We start from the raw sequence: 22670 nt of genomic DNA on the forward strand, positions 1-22670 counted from the left end.
TCTCCGTAGCAGACTAGCCGTTGCTAGAGTCGTTGTAGCTGTTGCAGACTAGCCGCCGTTAGCTCGTCCATCTTATTGGGGAGAGATCTTACGTTCCCTATGATGATGGAGGGGAGAACTGGTTTGTACCGTCTCCTCCTGGCACGTCACTCCCTACCTGCACAACTTCCCTGTCTCTTCCTCCTCCTCAGGTCGCGGGGAATGTCGGGTCTCTCCTCGGGTAACACCGCTGTTCCATCAGCTGTTCCCTGGTGTAAACAATGGAGCCATGGCTGCACGCCGGGTCTCCGGACACAGACGTAAACAGAGAAAAAAAAAAACAGTCGAGCCGCCAGTACGAACACCGCAAGATTATGCGTGTCCATAGTGCGCGAATAAGAGAAGCTGACCCTTGATCAAATATACAATTAAAAGTAGAAGAAAAGGGAAAAAAGGGAAAAAAGCTCAACAATTAGCAGGAGCTGCCGTAACAGGCTGCCACTCGTGTGGTGCCATGGAAACAGGTTTGAAGGTTTGAAGAGTCAGTGTTATAGATCTGCAGTGAAGAGAGTTGACTGAAGGCTCTGAATCTCATGGTGGTCAGACAGGAAGGAGTGTGTGTGTGTGTGTGTGTGTGTGCGTGCAGAGATCATATCCACTGGGCCTGTGTGTGTTCTACCTGGAGAACTGAACATGTTGAGTCGTGCAGAATAGGACAAACAGGTTCCTGACACTGACGCTCTGTGAGGGAACATACACAGGTGTTTGTTGTTTTAAGACTTAACACTGTCAGACAGCTCCTGAATCCCTGTGTGTGTGTGTGTGTGTTACCTACAGTTTCTCTCTGTCTCTTTGATGCAGTACACTCATCATCATCGTCATCATCATCATCCTCACAGCTCTTTTATTGCAGCTCTCACAACAGTTCATCATCTCCACATCTTTTCTCTGTGTTTGTACAAACTATCATTGTGTCCACACACGTCTCACTGCTGAAGATGTTTCTTACTGTGTTGATGAATTTCTCAGTTTGTACCTTCATCCAACTCTCAGACCTCTGTCTGTGATACTGTCCTGATCTGAATCTGTGTTTTCAGTTACATCACTCTGAACTTCCTTCAGATATTTATGAAAAAGCAAACCCAGTCACACACAAACACACACAAACACACACACACACACACGTAAATATGAATCAAATTTAGCATATTTTTCTTTGTTTATTTTTCAGTGTATAGTTCCACGTTCCATGTTCATCATATGCCAGGACAGTCTGTGCTGAGAGGTCAACATGTTCACACTGAACACGGCAATATTTTTATTTTTCCAACACTGTTCTACAGTGTTTACTACAGTGTGTACAGTGTGTGTGTGTGTGTGTGTGTGTGTGTGTGTGTGCAGTTCTACAGTGTTTACTACAGTGTGTACAGTGTGTGTGTGTGTGTGTGTGTGTGTGTGCAGTACAGTACAATATGATACCATCCATTCCCATGATATAGTGCAGTAAATAGGTGGCTACAGTAAGATCTACAAATGTTTAAGTACCATGGTTCAGTGGTAAGTATTTTACAGTCGTCAGTCAGGTGTTCACCTGTTCACACCTGTTCTCAGATCTGAAGGTTTGAGTGGTGGATGTAAACTGACTCATGATGAGCTGACCTCAGTCCAGCCTCTGTCAAAGTTAGGGTCACTCATTCACTTTGTGTCTGTTTTACTCTTCTGTTTTTAGAAAGTTCAGTTTTCATGAAAATATCAAATCATTTGTTGTGAGTGTAAAACCAGAGAGACAGTTTTATTTATTTATTTAAGACAGCTTTAACGAAGGTTTTCATTGTTTTAGTGGCTTTTACACAGGTGAGTGTGTGCGAGTGTCAGTGTTAGTGTCTGTGTTGGTGTTAGTGTTAGTGTCAGTGTCAGTGTCAGTTTCTCTGTTAGTGTCTGTGTCTGTCTGTGTTAGTGTCAGTGTCAGTGTCTGTGTCTGTGTCAGCATCTGTGTTGGTGTCAGCGTCAGCATTAGTGTCTGTGTCTGTGTTAGTGTCTTTGTTAGCGTCAGACAGAGAGGAAACAGAGACTGATGTTAATGTTGTTACTTTGATCTGTTGTAAACAGTAACATGTGACCTCTCTCTGTTTCTTTATCAAACTCTCTGATAAACACCACCTGTCCCTCTGTTCAGGTGTGTACAGTTACCTGTGTCTCGTCTAGAAGAAGTGTGTTATCTGGTAAACAAAGTGTCTGATGTTGTATCTTTCAACCATGACAATAATGACTCCCTAATCCTGACCAGGTGCTTTTCATATCTGAACCAAACCAACCTAAGGTCAGTGTCAGATCATCAGTGATGTCACTTCCTGACAGGAGGTATCAGATCAGGGCAAACATGTGTCATATCATGTTTGTTGTATGTAGAGTTTGGTCCTGTAACATGTGGTTTAGTGTGAACATTCCTGTTGACACAACTATGGTGGGAAAATGAAGATGCCAGATAAATTTCCCGCCTCTGCGAGTGTCAGTACAACGTCTCAGCATCACGAGCAAGTGCATTCAGGTCTGCACTCAACCGTCAGACACTCCCCTCAGGTGAGGCTCAGGTGTTGGCAGCTCCTCAGTTTGAACAACCTGCAGCAGCTCTGTTGCTAAAGCGAATGTTAATGCTAATGAAGCTTTCTAATTTTTACATCATCCTTTTCTTTATGATTAAATATCTTATGTGTATATTGAACATACATATTTATAATTAGATGTCATTAGATTCTTTATAAAGCCCCATACCTGCAGCTCTTCTCTATCTGCTTGTATAAACAGTGAGAGTGCGTCAGCCGTGAGGACTCTTTGCCTGCGGGGGTTTGACTCCCTGACAGACAGACAGACAGACCTTCTTTGTCTTCTCAGGAACAGCAGTTGTATTGTGGTGAACTCTTCCTCTGTGGTGGAATGTGTTGCTGAAACACACCCAGCTGTTTTCACCACTGACAGACTGTCACTGTGACAGCTGCTCCGTCTCTCAAGATTTATGATTTATTTATGGCATCAACATGTCCTCAGTGAAAAAACCTCAGCTGTAGAGATCCCCTCTTCAAACTGTGCAACCAGTCTCCGCCTCTGTTCCTGATGAGGGGATGCAGGTCTGCAGGTCTGTAGGTCTGCTGATCTGCTGGTCTGTAGATCTGTAGGTCTGCAGGTCTGTAGGTCTGCAGGTGTACTGATCTGCAGGCAGACACCTGATCTGTGACATCAGATTTTTAACCTTTGTGTTGTGAAATTCATTCAATAAATAAATCTGTCAAAATAAGCTTCTGTCACATTTAATCAACCATGATCAGAAAACGGACTGTAAATGGTGTGTACTACAGTCATCATCCTCACACACACACTCTCGCTCACACACACACACACACACACAGCTCTGACACAGTTCAAACATGTTATTAACCATAAAGTCTGTGCCACAGTCGGTCCAGACCATAGCTATCTCTCAATACAGGAGTAGTCCAGACTCCCGTACTTGGGAGTTCGAACTTCACAAGTTCAGCTCAGAAGTTCAGACTCCTGAGGACAGGAGGACTATTTGTAATTGGAACAGCAGCGTTCTTTCCTAATGTTAGCAGACTGTTGAGGTTCTTTTGTCTTTGGGATGAGTCGACAGGCTGATCTACCTGGGCCACACCTTTAACCAGGTGTTTCAGGGCACAAGACCTGCAACCAGGTCTCTAGGGATAAAATACTGAACCCTCATCATCCTCTGATGAAGATTGTAAATGTTCCTGGTGACAGTGAATGTGACCCAGTGATGATGCAGTGTGATAGCATTTAAACAAACATGTTACAATCTTCTGATCAGACTGACAAGCAGATTCCTTGTCCCTGTGACCTTGTGACCTTTTCTCTGACCATGTTTGTCCCATTAAGATCTCTACGATGTGAGATGAACAGGAGCAGGCTCAGCTGATTGGCTCCAGACTCTGTCCATCAGTCTCCCTGGTCAGCTGTTAGTTCTGCATGTCTGCTGCTCAGTGATCCTCTTAATGCTGCAGTTTAACACATCTATTTGAACTTGTCTCTGCTGCTCACTGTGATAAAGATTCAAACTGATCCTGTCATTCTCACCTCACAGGATGAAGGTTTGACTCACAGACTCACCCACTGCAGGTCAACACCATCACAAACAGGATTTATTTTCCTTTTCAGGCCCAACATAGAAGAAGAAGAACAGGAAGGTGTTTGACACCGATTCTTTAGGATTCTTCTGAAGTAAAGCTCTGAGACTCAGACTACATCCAGTCATACGAGTTACTGAGATTAGTTACAGGTTGGTCATCCTGTCCTCTCTCACACTACTTACTGAGGTTAGTTACTGGTTGGTCACCCTGTCCTCTCTCACACTATTTACTGAGATTAGTTACTGGTTTGTTGTCCTATCCTCTCACACACTAGATATCCAGTTTAGTTACTGATTGGTCATCCTGTCCTCTCTCACACTAGTTAACTGGTTTTGTTGCTGGTCCTCTCTCACACTAGTTACTAAGGTTAGTTACTGGTTGGTCATCCTGTCCTCTCTCACACTAGTTACCAAGTTTAGTTGCTGGTTGGTCATCCCATCCTCTGTTACACTAGTTACTGACGTTATTACTGGTTTGTCATCTGTCCTTTCTCACACGAATTACTGAAGTTAATTACTTGTTGGTCGTCTGTCTTCTCTCATAATAGTTACTGAGGTGAGTTACTTGTTGGTCATCCTGTCCTCTCTCACACTAGTTACTAAGGTTATTTACTGATTGGTTAGCCTGTCCTCTCTCACACTAGTTACTGAGTTTAGTTACTGGTTGGTCATCTGTCATCTCACACTAGTTACTAGGGTTAGTTACTGGTTGGTCGCCTGTCCTCTCTCACAGTAGTTACCCAGTTTAGTTGCCGGTTGGTCATCCTGTCCTCTCTCACACTAGTGACCTAGTTTAGTTGCTGTTTGGTTGTCCTGTCCTCTCTCACACTAGTTACTGACTTTAGTTACTGGTTGGTCATCCTGTCCTCCAGGGGTGAAAGTAAGCCAGTACAGTAGGGTACTGCGTACCACTAAAAGATTCAGTGGTGGTACACATTACCAGGAAGAGGCCTGCTAAAGCCCAAATTCAGAACCAGTCATGGCTGCACTTTAGGCCAGAAAATAGATCTGCTAGCAATATGCAGTCTTAAACATCAATTGCTTTTAACTCATTTTGAATTGCTTCTGAACCATCCGTGCTGTTTTGGTCCATGTTGGATGGAGCCTTGTCCTGACATCTTACATCTCCCTTGTCCTGACATCTCCCTCTCTTCCTCTCTCGCCCTGCTTCTCTCCCCCTCCCCTGGGAGAGATTCTGGTGGTCTCCTATGAGCCCAGCCTTCGAGACATGCAACACTACATTTAATGTCATTCCATTCATTGCAAAATGTCCCAAATAAAATCAATAGCAGAATAAGCAGTTGTGTTTCATGTTATTTCGTTCAATTTCAACAAAACAGAGAACAGCTTGAACAAGCTGTGTGTGAGCTAACGATTGGGGATATCACTCTCAGCAGTATGTGACTGCGCATGCGTGTCTGTTCCTGAAACACAGCGGTTGCTGAGGGGATCAGTGCATTTGATTTATTGTACAGGGACGTTTGATTTTTCTACAAAGTACCGGCAAAAATTTTAAACTACTTTCACCCCTGCTGTCCTCTCACACACTAGTTACCCGGTTTAGTTGCTGATTGGTCATCATGTCCTCTTTCACACTAGTAAATAAAACCGATAAAACAAATTTAAAGCAGTAGTTTAAACAGGTAAATTTCAGCAATGTTACGTTTATCAGTCCTTATTCAGTCCCTCCCTGTGGTCCACTGTTTACTCTTGTATTAATCCACAGACCAGTTTTATAATCCCTCTTTTAAAGTTAGGTTTTGTTGTTTCCCTCTTGGTGTGTGGTGTAACAGTATGTTGTGTTGTGAACCTCAGCAGTGTGGTGGTCTTATGAGCTCATCTGTTCATGTAGGTTGGCCTCACTCCCAAAGCTCAGGGATGGAGGTGGATCCAGGTTCTGACTGTGGTGGTGTTGTGGACTGTAAACATGAAAATGTGTTTGATATAATCTTCACCAGCTGTACATCACTGAATCTGTAACTAACATTTATAACATTACATAATTATATAAATATAATTCATATGCAGGTATTCTGTTGTTTCATTGTTCTACAAACCAGTACAGTACAGGACAATACAGATCAGTACAGGTCGGTACAGGACAGTACAGAACAATACGGGCCAGAACAGGTCAGCACAGGACAGTACGGTTCACTATGGGTGAGTACAGGACAGTACAGTTCAATACAAGACAGTACAGAACAGTATGGGCCAATACAGGGCAGTACAGGTCAGTGCAGGTTTGTACAGGACAGTACAGGGCAGTACGGGTCAGTGCGGGATAGTGCGGGTCAGTATGGGTCAGTACAGGTTAGTACAGGACAGTACAGGGCAGTACAGGTCAGCACAGGTCAGTACGGGTCAGTATGGGTCAGTACTGGTCAGTACGGGTCAGTCCAGTTCAGTACGGGTCAGTACAGATCAGTACAGGTAAGTACAGGACAGTACAGGTCAGTAAGGGTCAGAACAGGCCAGTAAGGGTCAATACGGGTCAGTCAGTACAGGTTATTACAGGAAAGTACAGGGCAGTACAGGCCAGTACTGGTCAGTACAGGTCAGTGCAGGTCAGTACAGGTGAGTATGGGTCAGTACAGGTGAGTACAGGATAGTGCGGGTCAGTATGGGTCAGTAGAGGTTAGTACAGGACAGTACAGGGCAGTACGGGTCAGTACAGGATAGTGAAGGTCAGTATGGGTCAGTACTGGTCTGTATGGGTCAGTACAGGTCAGTGCAGGTCAGTCCAGGTCAGTACGGGTCAGTACAGATCAGTGCAGGTCAGTCCAGGTCAGTACAGGTCAGTAAGGGTCAGAACAGGTCAGTAAGGGTCAGTATGGGTCAGTACGGGTCAGTACAGGTCAGTACAGGACAATACAGATCAGTACAGGTCGGTACAGGACAGTACAGAACAATACGGGCCAGAACAGGTCAGCACAGGACAGTACGGTTCACTATGGGTGAGTACAGGACAGTACAGTTCAATACAAGACAGTACAGAACAGTATGGGCCAGTACAGGGCAGTACAGGACAATACAGATCAGTACAGGTCGGTACAGGACAGTACAGAACAATACGGGCCAGAACAGGTCAGCACAGGACAGTACGGTTCAATACAAGACAGTACAGAACAGTATGGGCCAGTACAGGGCAGTACAGGATAGTGCAGGTCAGTATGGGTCAGTACAGGTCAGTACAGGTGAGTGCGGGTCAGTATGGGTCAGTATGGGTCAGTACAGGCCAGTACAGGTCAGTAGAGGTGAGTACGGGTCAGTACAAGTTAGTACAGGTCAGTACAGGACAGTACAGGTCAGTACAGGTGAGTATGGCTCAGTACGGGTCAGTACAGGTCCGTACAGGTGCACTGTGGAGCTTAATTTCCAGGATATGAACAGCCCACAGACACAGTCACGTTGACTGGATCTGAAGCAGAGTATATAGAGGATAATTCCTCTGGTCATGTAAATGTAGTCACTGCAGAGGCAGGCCTGTTTTAGATCTGACACACACAGCTCCTGGCAAAGGAAGACACTTGTGGAACATCCGGCAGTTTCCTTCTCAAAATCCTTTGTGTTTTGACAAGAAATTCCTGCAGTGAGCCACTGTTTGAAATGTGGAATTGTGTAGACAAGCATGAGTCTGAGCGGCACCCCCCCCCCCCCCCCCCCACCCCCTCCCACCCCCACCCCATGCCTTTGCTGCTGACACAGGGGCTCAGGAGGCTGAGCATACAGGCCTTGTGTATCTGTCAGTCCTCAGATGGTTACTGTCTGCACTGACCCTGTGAGTGATTTTAATTCAATATAGAAACATTAACCTGATGTGATGTTATCATCCTTTAGTGCAGTCTTATGTGGTTTCTAATGAACACTTAAAAAAATGCTGGTGCAGAGAAGACTGAAGCTCGTTCCTCTGTTTTCAGCCTGAGAAAACCAAAGTCTGTCATTAGACCAGAGTGTACAAATCCTTCTAATGAGAAACAGACTCCTTGATGTTGTTGGCCTGTTTGACGCCACCTTTCGACTGAGTCCGAGTTGAGTCATAATGAGGAGGCGTCAGCCGGGCGTGGACATGTCACTTGCTTCATGTTTGAGTTTCAGGGGAAGAAAGTCAACATGTGTGAAAAGAAGTTTACTGAACCAGTCAGACAATAAGTGACTTTGATCTGAGTTCAAAAGCAACAATTTCACATAAATCATCAGTTCATACGTGGCTCTGTTCCAGCAATCACTTCGTATTCATAGTGGACATGTAGGTGAACCTTCACCCTGACAGACTGATGGGGCCACATTAACCATCAAGAGGCTCCAGGGCAAAGACATCAGGCCTCTGTTGACCCCCAGTTTACATAAGTTTCATGATTTCCTCAGAAACCAACCAACCAGCTACTACAGCTAAAGTGATTAGTTCATGAACTGAATAGACAGAAATTCAGTTGGTAACAGTTTTGATAATTCATTAATTGTTGAGTAAAATTTCACTGGACCAGCTTCTCAAACATTAATATTTTTTCCTATTGTAAACTCAACGTCTTCAGATTTTTCTCTGCTGAACAGAGAAGACAAGACATTTTATACATATATATATATAAAAACTTCCTTTTAACAAGAAGAAACCTCTAGCAGAACCGGGCTCAGGATGGGTATATATATATATATATATTTATATATATATATATGTATATTATATTATATTCATATGTTATAATGTTAAAATAATGATCAAACTTATTGTTAATGAACAGTACTGTGAGTGGATAACTAATGACCTTTCCCCAGGTTTTCTCTGTGGTTATCACTTAACACAGAGAAAATTAAAGCAATACAGTCAGGGTCTTTATGATGGAGACTGGAGGACCCGTGGCACTTCAGTGATGAAAATATCATTGATCAATGATGTAGACAGAGGTGATTTGAATCTGGGACCATTTTGTCTGTTTGTTTGGTCCAGTCTAACAACCACATGTGCATCTTTCCTCATGAAGAGAGGTCAGTTGTACTTATGTTTTTTCCTGTCAGGTGACATGATGTTGCACTTTCTGATATCAAACTCAAAGCGTTTTCTGTCCTTAATGAACCATGTCCAGGTTTTGAGTCTATGTTTGTGAACTGAACATTGTGTCTACAGGTAACAGTCAATTACAGTCCAGGACAAATCTGAAATCTTAATTATTAGCTCTAAAGCTCAGAGAGAGAAACTGGTCACAAAGTTTAATTCCCTTAGACTAACCCCAATCCAGCAAGCAAAAAACCTTGGGGTGACCTTTGATTCCGAACTAAATTCTAAAGCTCATGTGGATCTTGTAACCAAATCTGCCTTCTATCATCTGAAAAATGTTTCAAAAGTGCGACCATTTCTCTCTCTGAGTGACACTGAGAAACTTGTCCACGCTTTTATATCCAGCAGTCTTGACTATTGTAATGCGCTGATATCTGGTCTACCCAAAAACACAATCAACCAGCTTCAGCTGATTCAGAATTCTGCTGCCCGAGTGTTTACCAGGACCAGGAGGAGAGAACACATTACACCTGCTTTAAGGTCCCTACATTGGTTGCCTTTCTGTGTTGATATTAAAATTCGTATATATTTTTTTAAAGCACTGCATGGTCTTGCACCAGCATATATGTCTCATGTGCTTACACTGTATGAACCAGTCCAGCTCCTCAGGTCCTCTGGCACAAGTTTGTTAATTGTTCCGCAGGAATAAAACCTTTGGCGGGCAGCTTTTAGCTTTTATGCTCCAAGCTGATGGAACAGTCTCCATGATGACCTGAGAGCACCAGGAAGTGATTAAATTTTAAAAATTTTAAAACATAAACTCCAAACGTTTCTCTTCAGCCTGGCTTTTAATTAAATATAGTTTTTAATCATTAGTCACTTTATTTCATTCACTTATTTTGTTGTGATTATGTTTTAAATTGTATTTAATTCTATTTTATCTGTTTTCTTTTAATCCATTTTTATCACAAATCTTCTTACACTTAAGAACTTAAGTTATTTTTATTTTTTTATCTATTTTATTCTTTCTCATTGTCAGCTTTCTTATGTGATTGTCCTTTCCTTTTTGTTTAACAGTCATCTGTGAAGCACTTTGAACTGCACTAACCTGTATGAAAAGTGCTATACAAGTAAAGTTTGAATGATTGATTGATTTAACACCTTCACTATTTAAAAAGTAAAGGTTTAGGTGTTGTCATATGAAGGCAGTTTCTCTCCATGTGTAACCTGCTCCTTCTTATTCCTGTTTGACCTTCAGCACAGCTGAGCGTTACCGTCTCTCAGACTCAGTCATTGGCAGTTTGAATGGTTCAGATCCTCTGCCTTTGAACTGTGGCTTCATCATCTAAACATATTTGTGTAACTCAGTTCTGGACCCTGTGTGCTTATTTTTCAACTGACACGTTTGTCCCATGATGCCATTGTTGTTTGTCTTTATTGTTAACTGATGATACACAGTTTTATCTTCCTGTTGACTCCACTGATTCCTGTAGTTGTTCCTTAGATTATATCTGCCCCACCTAACATAACAGCTGAAGTAAATGGAATATGCGACAAACCAGTACCAAGGTGTCTATACTCTAACTTTAGCAAACCTGTAGAATGTGTTTTTCCACAGAACGAGAACTATGAATCTGGTCCCATCACTTATAAGATTTTTGTGGACTCAGCAGGGACAGAGGGAATAACCTGTGTCCCTCTGAATGTCCACAGATTCAGGGTTTGAAGACAGAACAGAAACATATGAACCATCTGAACTGTGTGGTATCACTGACTGAGTCTCTGTCTGTTCAACCAGACTCCTGTAGAAAAACAAGAGCAGCATCTGGCAAACCAGCAGCTGTAATGAAGAGTCATTTTCAGATTTTTAACATTCCCTCAGCCTGTTGGAGCACATGCTCACACACACTCTACTGTGAAGTATGTTCTCAGTTTAGTTTGGCTGCTGGCCAGCAGGCAGCTCATCAGGCTGCACTTCACACATGTGTCTGCAGATGTGTCCACGGCAGCACGACTTCATCTCCCACAATCCCCCAGTGTTTTTCCTTTACATGTGTTCTTGTCAAATATCAGATAATCTAACATCATTACATCTCTAAAGATGCTTCAGAATAATCTAAAATCTATCACATTAAATTTAATTTAATTTAATTTTTTAATTTAATAAAACTGCTCACAGTGATCACTGATAACTTTGGTGACACACTTTCTATCTGAACATGAACCTTGAGCTCCCTGGATTTCATTCAAACACCTTCAAGGACCCTGAGGAGCGCACAGAAAAATAATTGAGTTGTTATTTATCCATCGTTCATTTAGATAGATAGATAGATAGATAGATAGATAGATAGATAGATAGATAGATAGATACATACATACACAGATAGATACATAGATAGATAGATGACATCAACACCAGGTGAACTGATTGATCAGCTGCTGCTTGTTGTCTAATCAATTGACCACACACACACAGGGTTTTAAAACACTGACCACATCACTCTGTCTTTAATCCAGAACACATGTTGTGTTTTTAAGGTCTCACGGTTTGACATTGTTGGTTGTTGATTATTGATTGGTGGTTGACAGTTAGTGGTTATAAATTGGTGGTTGTTGATTGGTGGTTATTCATTGGAGGTTGTGTGGTGGCTGGTGATAAGTTGTTGGTTGATTGGTGGTTATTGGTTGGTGGTTATTGGTTGTTGGTTCGTTGTTATTGTTTGGTGGATGTTGGTGGTTATTGGTTGTTGGTTTGTTGTTATTGTTTGGTGGATATTGGTTGGTTGTTGTTGGTTGTTGATGGCTGGTTATTGGTTGGTGGTTGTTGATCGGTGGTTATTGGTTGGTGGTTACTGATTGGTGGTTGTTGATTGGTGGTTATTGGTTGTTTGTATTTGTTGTTTGTTGTTGGTTATTGGTTGGTGGTTAGTGGTTTGTGGTTGTTGATTGGTGGCTATTGGTTGTTGGTTGGTGGTTATTAGTTGTTGGTTTTTGATTGATGGTTATTGGTTGTTGATTGGTGGCTGTTGGTTGTTGGTTTCTGATTGGTGATTATTGGTTTGTGGTTGTTGATTGGTGGCTATTGGTTGGTGGTTGTGTGGTGGTTGGTGATTATTGGTTATTGGTTAGTGGTTGTTTGCTATTGGTTGGTGGTTGGTGGTTACTGATTGGTGGTTATTTGATATTATTTGATGTTGTTTGGTGGTTATTGGTTGGTAGTTGTTGATTGGTTGTTATTGATTGTTAGTTGTTTGTGGTTATTGGATGTTGGTTATTGGTTGGTGGTTATTGGTTTTTGGTTGTGTGGAGGCTGGTGGTTGATTGGTTGACTGGTGATTATTGATTGGTGATTATTGCTTTATGGTTATTGGTTGATGGTTGTTGGTTGATGGTTGTGGATTGGTGGTTATTGGTTGTTGGTTTGTGGTTGGTGGCTGGTGGTTGTACAGCCTGACAGCAACAGGAATAAAACATCCATGGTATCACTCCCCTTAAATAACAAAGGTGGAGCAGGTTATTCAGTCTCTTCTTTTCTGCTGTTGAGATGCTGAGATGATGCAGCTCAAACATGCCACTTCTTAAAATATGAAATATTGACTTAGGACTTTATCTTCTGTTTAAAAAGCCACGGAGACACAGAGACATCAAATAACCAGGGCTGCTGTGATGAGACCTTGGACACTGACCAGCAGGTCCAAACATCAGGACCTGATATTAACATGTTTTCAAACTCTAGACATTCATTTCTAACCTAAACAATCTTTTTACTCATGAGACATTTACAGTAGTGGAAGTAAAAGTATAAGTCTGAGTATCACTCATCCTTTGACATTAGTGTTGTTTTCTGAGCAGCCTGCATGTCCTGAAGATGTGACAGAGACAAGTGGTAATACATGTTTCTTTATAATATCTATGTGACAGAGCAGCAGAGTCAGAGTCTGACAGACATCAGCTGTGGTACCTGGAAGTCCAGTTAAGTCTCTTATAGATGTTCAGTCATTGAACACAGACTCTGCTCTCTGCATGTTTAGAGTCTCAAATGAAGACTAATTAATTTCATAACGCGCTGTATGTTTTCATTTGTGCTCCTTACAAGCTGTCATAATGAGACCGCTTCAACAAGAAGCAGACTCTGAACCTCTGCAACTTCCTGTGAGACGTGCCCTCTGTTTGTGGGGCGGGTCACAGGCCCAGCTCCTGTCATCGCACCAGCTCAGTACTGACAAATAAGACATAATGTGTATTAAGCAGGTCCAGCTCTTCAGAGAGCTCTCTGTAAGTAACCTTACTGTTGCTGCTCTTCATCACAGCTGCTCCCTCTGAGCCCTGTCAGAGGCCACTCACTTTAAACACAAACCACAGATACATCAAACATGTAACTGCTGCATGTCACAGTTCCTACCTCATAACAAGAAAAGGGGGACAGAGTGGATCTCACTGTTTCACACAGCAGACACAACCTTCTGAATCTGAATTAAGAAAACCCCCAAATTCCCAGAGACAAGGACCTCACCTGACTGAAGAAGTTGGTCCCAGTCCCAGTCCTGTACCAGTCAGTGTGGGTGTATCCCGTGGGAATCAAAGCTCCTGCATCAAAGAGTATTTGCATAGAGATGAAATAGCATTGTGTCACTTCTCCAGTGTCTCAGTGTCAGTATCTGTGAACAGCAAACAGCAAAACCTCGACCCTGTGGACCAGTAAAAGGACAGTGAAACCACAGGAGGGTCCTGTTGGTGTCCTCAGCTGGTGTCACAGTAGAGCACCAACACAAACAGCAAAGCACCTACAAAGGCAGAGGAGAAGTTAAAGTTTAACAAACAGTCCTTGTCTGTCCTCATGAACCACCGTGACAAACTCTGTAAGTCATGTTTCCTTTCGTCCACCTTCTCTGGGTTTGACTGGGAAACATAAGAAATAGACAAAGAGGAGGGAAAACTGACCAACAATACAAAGACCACCTTTTATACTGATGGCACCAACAACTGAGACCAGGATAAAGTGCAGGATCTGACACAGGATCCAACAAGGATCCGGTGCAGGATCTGCTTTTAACATGGATGGTGTTACGCCATAGACACACAGGATGTGTGGCATGTGCATTGCGCTCGCTGATGCTGATCTACTGCGGAAAAACATGCTCCTACAGCTCTGTCTGTTTAAAGAGTTTACAGGGGACTCTGATGTTGGATTCCTCTTCATTTTTAATTAATCTCTGATTTATTTTTGACAGAAAATGTCTCTAAACTGAATGTCTCCAGCCTTAATGTTTTGATAGAGTGAGAGTTTAAAGATTTCAGTCTCTGGTCCCTGATGTTAAAAGTCACAATATATTTACTACAGTAAAGTTTTATTATAAATTATTATCATTATCATTATCATTATCATTATTATTATGACAGTTTATGGAGACTATGATGTTTGTGGATCAGGACTGTTGTTAAACAAACAGTGCTGGGTTATCTGAGTAAGGTGAAGGATGGGTTCATGATGATGATGATGATGATGATGATGATGATGATGATTACTACATATACAGTCTAGTTAAATGCAAGTCTCAGCCACATACAAGGAGCAGTCCTGTAGTTTAACACCTGTAGAGCCTCAGTAACGGTGTTAATCATCACACTTGTTAAGATCAGGTGTTCATCTGTGACTGAGCCCTGATCAGTGTTAGTGCACACACTCCCTGATGTGTGTCTGTTTGTAGTGTGTTAGTGCACTCGTTTCCTGATGTGCGTTTGTGTGTTAGTGTGTTAGTGCACTCGTTCCCTGATGTGCATTTGTATGTAAGTGTGTTAGTGAACTCGCTCCCTGATGTGTGTTAGTGTGTTAGTGTGTTAATGCACTCACTCCCTGATGTGTGTCTGTCTCTTGGCTCCATGGTGAAGCAGCAGTCAGGTATGTGTGCTGGAGTTCTCCCAACACACCTGTGTTTTCATTGTTTGGATTCTGTCCTCAGGGGCCTGTGAGGTCATTAGTGCCAACACAAGTGCATCATATAAATAAAGGCACACACATTTAACTGGTTCAACAAACAGCATGGTGGACAAACCTTCACAGTTACATGTTAGCAAAGAGCACAGGCTGGAGGAGGTTTACAGTCCACAGGTTATTTCATATACCCGGTTGTAAATAAACACATTGACCATGACATCACTGTCTGTACTAAGTGAAGTGACCAATCACAAAGCAGATGATTCAGGGCAGAGACAGTGACCTCAGCTGTCATCAGAGAAGGTGACATGTGATTCTCTGAAGGACTTTAACACATCATCCTCATGAGTCTGGTCAGTATTTTATATGAGCAGCTTCATTTTAAGATGATGATGATGAGTCTGACTGCAGGTAACTAACATGAACAACACTTCAGCTGGTCAGCTGGTCAGCTGTCACTGTAACTGTCACTCACTTTCGCTGTCGCTGTCACTGTCACCTGCCACTTTCACCTGTCACTTTCACATATCACTGTCACCTGTCACATGTCACATGTCACATGCCATATGTCACATGTAACTGTCACCTGTCACTGTTTTTTGTCTTATGTCTGTTGTGACAGACACTGTGACTGTATCAGTTCACCTGACTCAGCTGACTAACGAGGTGATGGTTATGACCTCAGACCACAGACACACAAACAGAGGCTGACTGTCCATAGGCTCTGCACACATACTGAGGAAGAAGATCAGAGACAGGAAGAAGAGCAGGAGGAGGACATGATCAGCACAATGAGAGACAGTTACAACCAGGTGATAGTGTCCACTCTACCTGAGACTGGGACTGGGAGCTGTAGTGGGAGCTATAGTCTCTTCTCGTCCTGCTGAGTTCTTTTCTCTGAGACCAGACCTGTGTGTGAGTCATCATCATCATTATCATCATCATCATCATCAATCACTGCTGCCTCAATGCATTAACATGATGGAGACACAAACACATAAACAGCGTGTTGTTGTGTGAAACTGGTCAAATGATGTCCTCTCAGTGGACAACTCAGTCTGCTGCACTGGACTCGCACCTGTGTCACATCTCTCTCTCTCTCCCTCTCTCTCTCTCCCTCGCTCTTTATCAGTCTCTTTCTCTCTCTCTCTCTCAGTCTCTCTCTCACCCCCCCTGTCTCTCTCTCTTGCTCCCTCTCTCTCTCTCCCATTATTAAATCATTTGAAAGTAAATACATGTGTCATAAAACAACTGAACATGACCTTTGACCTGAACTCTCCTCCTCAGAGTCAGTGTTGGTCAGTGTGCTGTACTTTTCCACAGCTGTGTGTGTGTGTGTGTGTCAGTATCAGATACACTGTTACAGTTAAACCTATATCTCTAGTATGTAAACAGAGACCTATGAAAACATTTTAATCAGTAAGGAGATTTGAAATGAGAGAGCTTTGACAAAGTGCATCCTGGGTAAATGTTTTTTTGACTTGTGTTGACCTGGTGGTTCCCTCTTCAGGAGGAGACAGATATTTAAAGGTGATTCCTGGTCTACCTGGTCTACCAACTCTGCTCTGCTTTTGTTGTTCACACATGTAGCCTGAATATAATGATACAGTTGTGTGTGTGTGTGTGTGTGTGTGTGTGTGTGTGTGTGTGTGTGTGTGTGTGTTTGTGTGTGAGTGTGTGTGTGCATGTGTATATCCGTGGTAATGTTCAGAGACAAAAAAAAACCTCAAACGTTTATAAGAAAAAACTTTTCAACTTTTCAAAACTTTGTCTTTTAAATTTTCTCTGAGTCAAAAAATCTGTGAGAAAGAATTCTCCTAAATGAAGGTCACACATTTAAGAGAAAAAAGAAAAAAAACCAAAAGAAAACAACAAAGGTTTGTGTGTGTGCATGTGTGTGCGTGTGCGCGCGCGCGTGTGTGTAAACTGCTGTTTCACTAACAGCCTCTACATTTGGACTTTACATGTGGTCTGTTTTTATGTCCCTGAACAGTATGTGTTCCCTTCACTATCTCCCTCTCGTCATACTAACCTCACTGACGTGTATCATCTGGACACTGGTCTCTAATGACAGAGTCTCCAATGAGAAGCTGCACAGCACCAACACTTCACTCTTCACAGTGAACTGAACCTTCTGCTGTTCATTAACAGGATGATACTGTAATCAGTGATCTGTGATCATCAAGAAGTTCACCAGCTCTTCATTAGAGTCTGGGGAGCATCCCAGCTCTGAGCGCTGAGGACGAACATGACTGGCTACATGTGGGTTATTTATGTAAAATTTCACATGTTGTTATTCAGTTCTCGTATATAAAAAATGTTAATCATTTGAATGTCGACATTCCTGAGCTCAGCTCTGGCAGAGAGCATCAGAAATAACCACGCTAAACATCGAGCTGTTTAGTTGCACATGTGGGGCTCCTCTGGCCAAATGACTGTTTTCTTTATAATTTCTTCACTTACCATGTCCCAGGCTCTGCTGACCCCGCTTACACACACACACACACACACACAGACATTACTCAGTCAGTCATCAGTCATTTCACTCAGCAGAAAACAATTATGATCAGGAGCTGATGGCTCAAACAAGGACTGACCGCTCGCTCTCTGCTTGTATCAAACACCTGTGACATGAAAAAACCTTGATGGGCCTGAACACTCCCTGAAAAGTGAGAAAGCTGAGATGTTTCAGTGGTGGAGCCATTGACTAACAACACCATCCCTAAAGCTACTGTGGTCAGAGGCGCAGTTGTGAACAGACAAGTGGGGCCCCAGGCTGTTAGGGGGCCCAGAGGGCTGACAAACTTAACTCCACAGCAATGTCTCAAAAGGCAGCTCCCTCCCCCTCGAACAACTACTGGATGATTTACAACGACATCTCAGAAACAGTGTTTCCAACTGTTTTCAGTAGAGCTGCACATTGAATCACTCAGGTTAAACCTCCTTAAAGGGGCTGTTGATGAGCACTGGCTTTATAACGTGGGTTACTTACAATGTTGAAGTTATGTAGTTAATAATTTAGGTTTGTATTGTTCTTTATACTCAAATTTTGAAAACTACAAGCTTTTCCATGTTCTTTATAGTTACATATAATTACAAGGCTTTTCACATTCTTTCATAAACTAATGTAAACATTTGGAAGTGTAAAAAATGTTTATATTTCACCCAATTTTTGTTGGTGTCAAATTATTTATTGCATGATGGTGATGAACATTGATTGGAGGGGGCCCCTAGCAATACCTAGGGACCCAATGGACTCCATAATTGTCACTGACTCCAGTAGCATGTCCATTAATTATAAGGCTTTTAATCAGATGCAAAAAAAAATGTAAGTTACATGATCTAGTCCCCGACATACACTATTGTAGATTAAATATCTCATGAATCCCAGAATTCAGGGTATCTATTAAAACGTAACTGATCCTGTCAAATCAAATACAGTGTGTGTGTATATTCTGTAATCTCAGCATATAACCCCTCTCACTGGGGTTGCTTGTGTAGTAGCATTCCAACAGTTCCTTATTCTCTGCTCTAGTCCATGAATGTCTTGTTCCAGTAGTCCATTTCTCATCAGGTTGCCCTGGTCCCCCAACACCCGACGTAGACTTTGTTGACCCAGGCCATGTCCAAGCTGGTATGAGTCTCGTGATTGCGGTTTCACTCATCCTGAGGTAGGCTGATACCATTAAGGACCTTGCCTAAGGGTCCACGCTCCCGGTCGCCCTGCCCAGGAATCGAAAACCAAAAGAAAGCCTACAACTCAATGCCACACACACAGATACTGAAATGCTTGGAAATGTATAACATCAACAGGACACTAAGAGCCTTCATCAAGAACTCAATGGGGCTGTGGAAAACAACTCCTAAGGCCAACTCCAAGCCAGTTCCACAAGTCACCATCGTGTGCAGCATATACCAAGGTGATGCACTATCCCCGCTGCTGTTCTGCATAGGCCTGAACCCCCTGAGCCAGATCATTACAAAGAGTGGCTACGGATACCGGTTTCGAAGTGGAAGGAGGTTTATAAGTTCAGTCACTAACTAGACAATAACACAATACACTGTATCATCAGCTCAACACTGGTCACTACTGTCAAAGTTTCACACAGTTACCAAAGATTTGAGTGAAATTTAATGAGGTTAGTTTCACTTCTCTGTTCTCTGTTTTCACATGAGCCAGTTATCTCTGCTGATACATCATGTTGAAATCCTCACCTGTAAATCGATGTTGAACAGTTTATATTACAATCACGTGTGGAAACTACACAGATGAAAGGAATACATGATGTCGTTAATGTCCCCTGCCTGTCGTTAAGGATCCAGTCCAACAGCAGAAGCAACTGTTTCTGCTCTAAAGAAAACCTCCTAAATTACGAGCATCAGTCATAGTGTCATTGAGCCTGTTAATGTTGTGCAATGAAAGGAGCTGTGTACTGAGAAAAGCTCAAACTGTACAGAGTAAGTTCAGAGAAGAGATCCAGCCTCACCTCGCTGTGTTCACCGTGAGCTCAACTAAAATGCCCGACAATTAGGAGAGCTGATTGCAGTCTCAGAGTCTGCCAAGCAGCAATTTCCATTGTTAATAACCAAAAGAAAACATTTATGTCTGATGCTGAAATTATCTTGCTCTGAGCGGCAGTGGCCCTCAGCCATTTGTGGTATTTTATTATAATTGGCTAGAAAAACAATGTAGACTTGGACCAGAGATATCGAGAACTACACAGACATGTTTTTTCAATTAGGTACAATTTTATGACCCCTTAGAAAAACGAATAACAACCACAGCACACATACCATGTCAGACTGCAAACATACATGAGCACACTACATGAGGAAAAACAGCAGAGGAGATCACCTGAGTAAACACACTCTACCTCTGATGTTAACATGTCTGAATTTAGTGTTTCAGACACAGTGAGGATTCATCCTCTGTACAGACAACAAACACAATAAATGTCATGAAATCTTTTCTTTTTTAAGAGGAACATGTTTGTTAATAAACACATCAAACATATAGTGAAGCACGTGAAGGAGGAGGTAACAGAGAGAGTTTATCTCTAAACACCATTCACACTAGTCTCTAACTAGTTACTAGTGATGAACTGATGAGAACGAGCTCCCTCCTCCCCCCTCAGTCAGGGAGGCTGGTGTTCATCACATCAATACTGAGAGCTTTACAAACACCACATACACCAACACACAGTCTGCAGGCTCCAATATTGATTTCAAAACACATAGTTGAACATCAGAAGTCATTATTGGTAATAACGTCACAGGGCGGTGGCAGTGCAGGGGCTAATGGTCCTTTCAAGGCAGACTGGATGTTGTGTAACAGTAGACTGATCATTGCTGCACTGCCAAGCTCCTCAGGAGCCTGAGGTAATAGCAGCGGTACAGTTAGAAGTCACAGTCCGTCATAGCACCAGCTCTGTTGTTGAGCTCTTCAGGAAAGGTCATGTAACACGATACAAACGGCACCAACTGCCTTCACAGTAGAAACAGAGTCTGACTAAAGCAGTAAAAATCTAAACCGTTCACCGAGATGAAAGATCCCTTTCTTCAGAAACAGACCAGAAGGAACTGCATTAAAAAAAAACTAAATCAGAGCAAGATTTAGGGCTGGAGCTGCAGAAACAGGGCATTTATCAGAGATGTGTTTTTAAAACAGGTTATCTTATTATCTGCATCATTCACTGAGGCTCATTGTCGAGTCACTGTCAGTTAAACACAAATCTGTTCTCTGCTCCACCTTTGTTTCCATAGTAACAGGAGGGGGTATCCTCCAGTTCAACATCAGCTGTAACCATCAACCATCAGATATGTGATGATAAAGACAAAAGTCAACACTGACTGAACAGAGTCATTCAACAGGTTTATCAATAATGAATCAATATATTAGTGAATCAACTAAACTCCAGATGTTGTTGTCTTGTCAAAGAACAAAAACATTTCAGTCATCAGACAATCAGCTGACAAATTGATCTACTACTACTTTCAAATGAGATTAATCAAGATTCAAAATTCAGGATTCATCAAGATTCAAGATTCAAGATTCATCAAGGTTCATCAAGATTCAAGATTCATCAAGATTGATTAAGATTCAAGATTCATCAAGGTTCATCAAGATTCAAGATTCATCAAGATTGATTAAGATTCAAGATTCATCAAGATTTAAGACTGATCAAGATTCAAGATTCATCAAAATTCAAAATTCATAAAGATTCATCAAGATTCAAGATTCATCAAGACACAAATTTTAGGCTGAAAGAAAAATATATGAAAATAAGGCAGGAAGTGAAAGTTTGCATGATTAAGAAGAAGGAGGAGGTTTGTTTTCACCTGTGTCTGTTTGTTTGTTTGTTTGTTTGTTTCTGCAGTTTAGCATGAGACATTGTTGTGAGATGCTAACACATAATTTTACACCACTGCCTTTAGTAGTTTTAATGTCTTTAAAGTAACAAGCTCTTGAGGTGCCTCGGTGGCTAACCCTAACCATTAAGGCTTAGTCCTAACCGCAGTGACCCGGGGTTCAAGTCCTAACCTTTGCTGCATGTCATTCGCTCTCTCTCTCCCCAGCTTTCCTGTCTCTCTCTCTCATTGTATCTATAAATAAAGGCATAAAAAGCCAGAAAAAAATTAACGAGCTCCATAAGAACCGGACCTTATTAAGAACCAAACTCAATAAGAACCAGACTCTATAAGAACCAGACTTAAAATTACTTTCACCCCTGGTTCTATCTCACTGTTCTCCGTGTTCCCCTCCAGTCTCAGTTCTGTCTCTCTGCAGCCTGACAACCTTCAAAACATGGGAAAGGCTGCCCTCAGCTGTTTGAACGCCGCCACCTGACGCACTGTCACAACACAGCCATCATGATTCACTGTAACATCACGACCTTGAACTGTTGAAACATCAAAGAAATATGAAGTTTATAAAGACGATGATGCCGACATGTTCAGACATAAACAACATGACTTCATCTCCACAAAGCCTCAGATCTTTTTCCTCTGTCAGAGTTTCATTTTTTCCAGAAACTATTGAAACACATCAGTGAGACACAGACATCACCATGAACACACACAGTGTCACACACACACAGTCCCATACCCACACACCATTCCACACACACACGCACACACAGACACAGTCCCACACACACACACACACACACACACACACACACACACACACACACACACAAACACACACCCACAATAACACACACAAACATACACGCACACACAGTCCTGCTGCTCACATCCTGATGTGGATGAATCCACTGCTGAAAACAGTGGAATTGAAAAAATCTTTTCAAATATGAGACAAATGAGAATAAAGACTTCAGATCTGTCTCATCACGTTTCATTTTGCACAATGAGGGTTTGTGATAATCTCAGTAAAAGTAAAGTCAGCGTTGACAGAATGTCTCAACCTGTGGATGGATCCACCTGAGTCCTGCTGAGATCCTCGTCCTTCAACAGCTTCTCCATCTCTGCAGAGAACTCTGAAGTTCTTCCCTGAACCAGGTCCTTCTTACCTGGTCCCTCAGTTTGTCCCGACTCCAGCTCTAGAAGAGTCCTGGTTTCAGAAGACTTCTTCCTCTTCA

Source organism: Trachinotus anak, unplaced genomic scaffold, assembly GCF_046630095.1.
Source record: "Trachinotus anak isolate AG129_WGS33_773 ecotype Australia unplaced genomic scaffold, CSIRO_AGI_Tana_v1 ptg000033l, whole genome shotgun sequence".
Classification (NCBI taxonomy): Eukaryota; Metazoa; Chordata; class Actinopteri; order Carangiformes; family Carangidae; genus Trachinotus; species Trachinotus anak.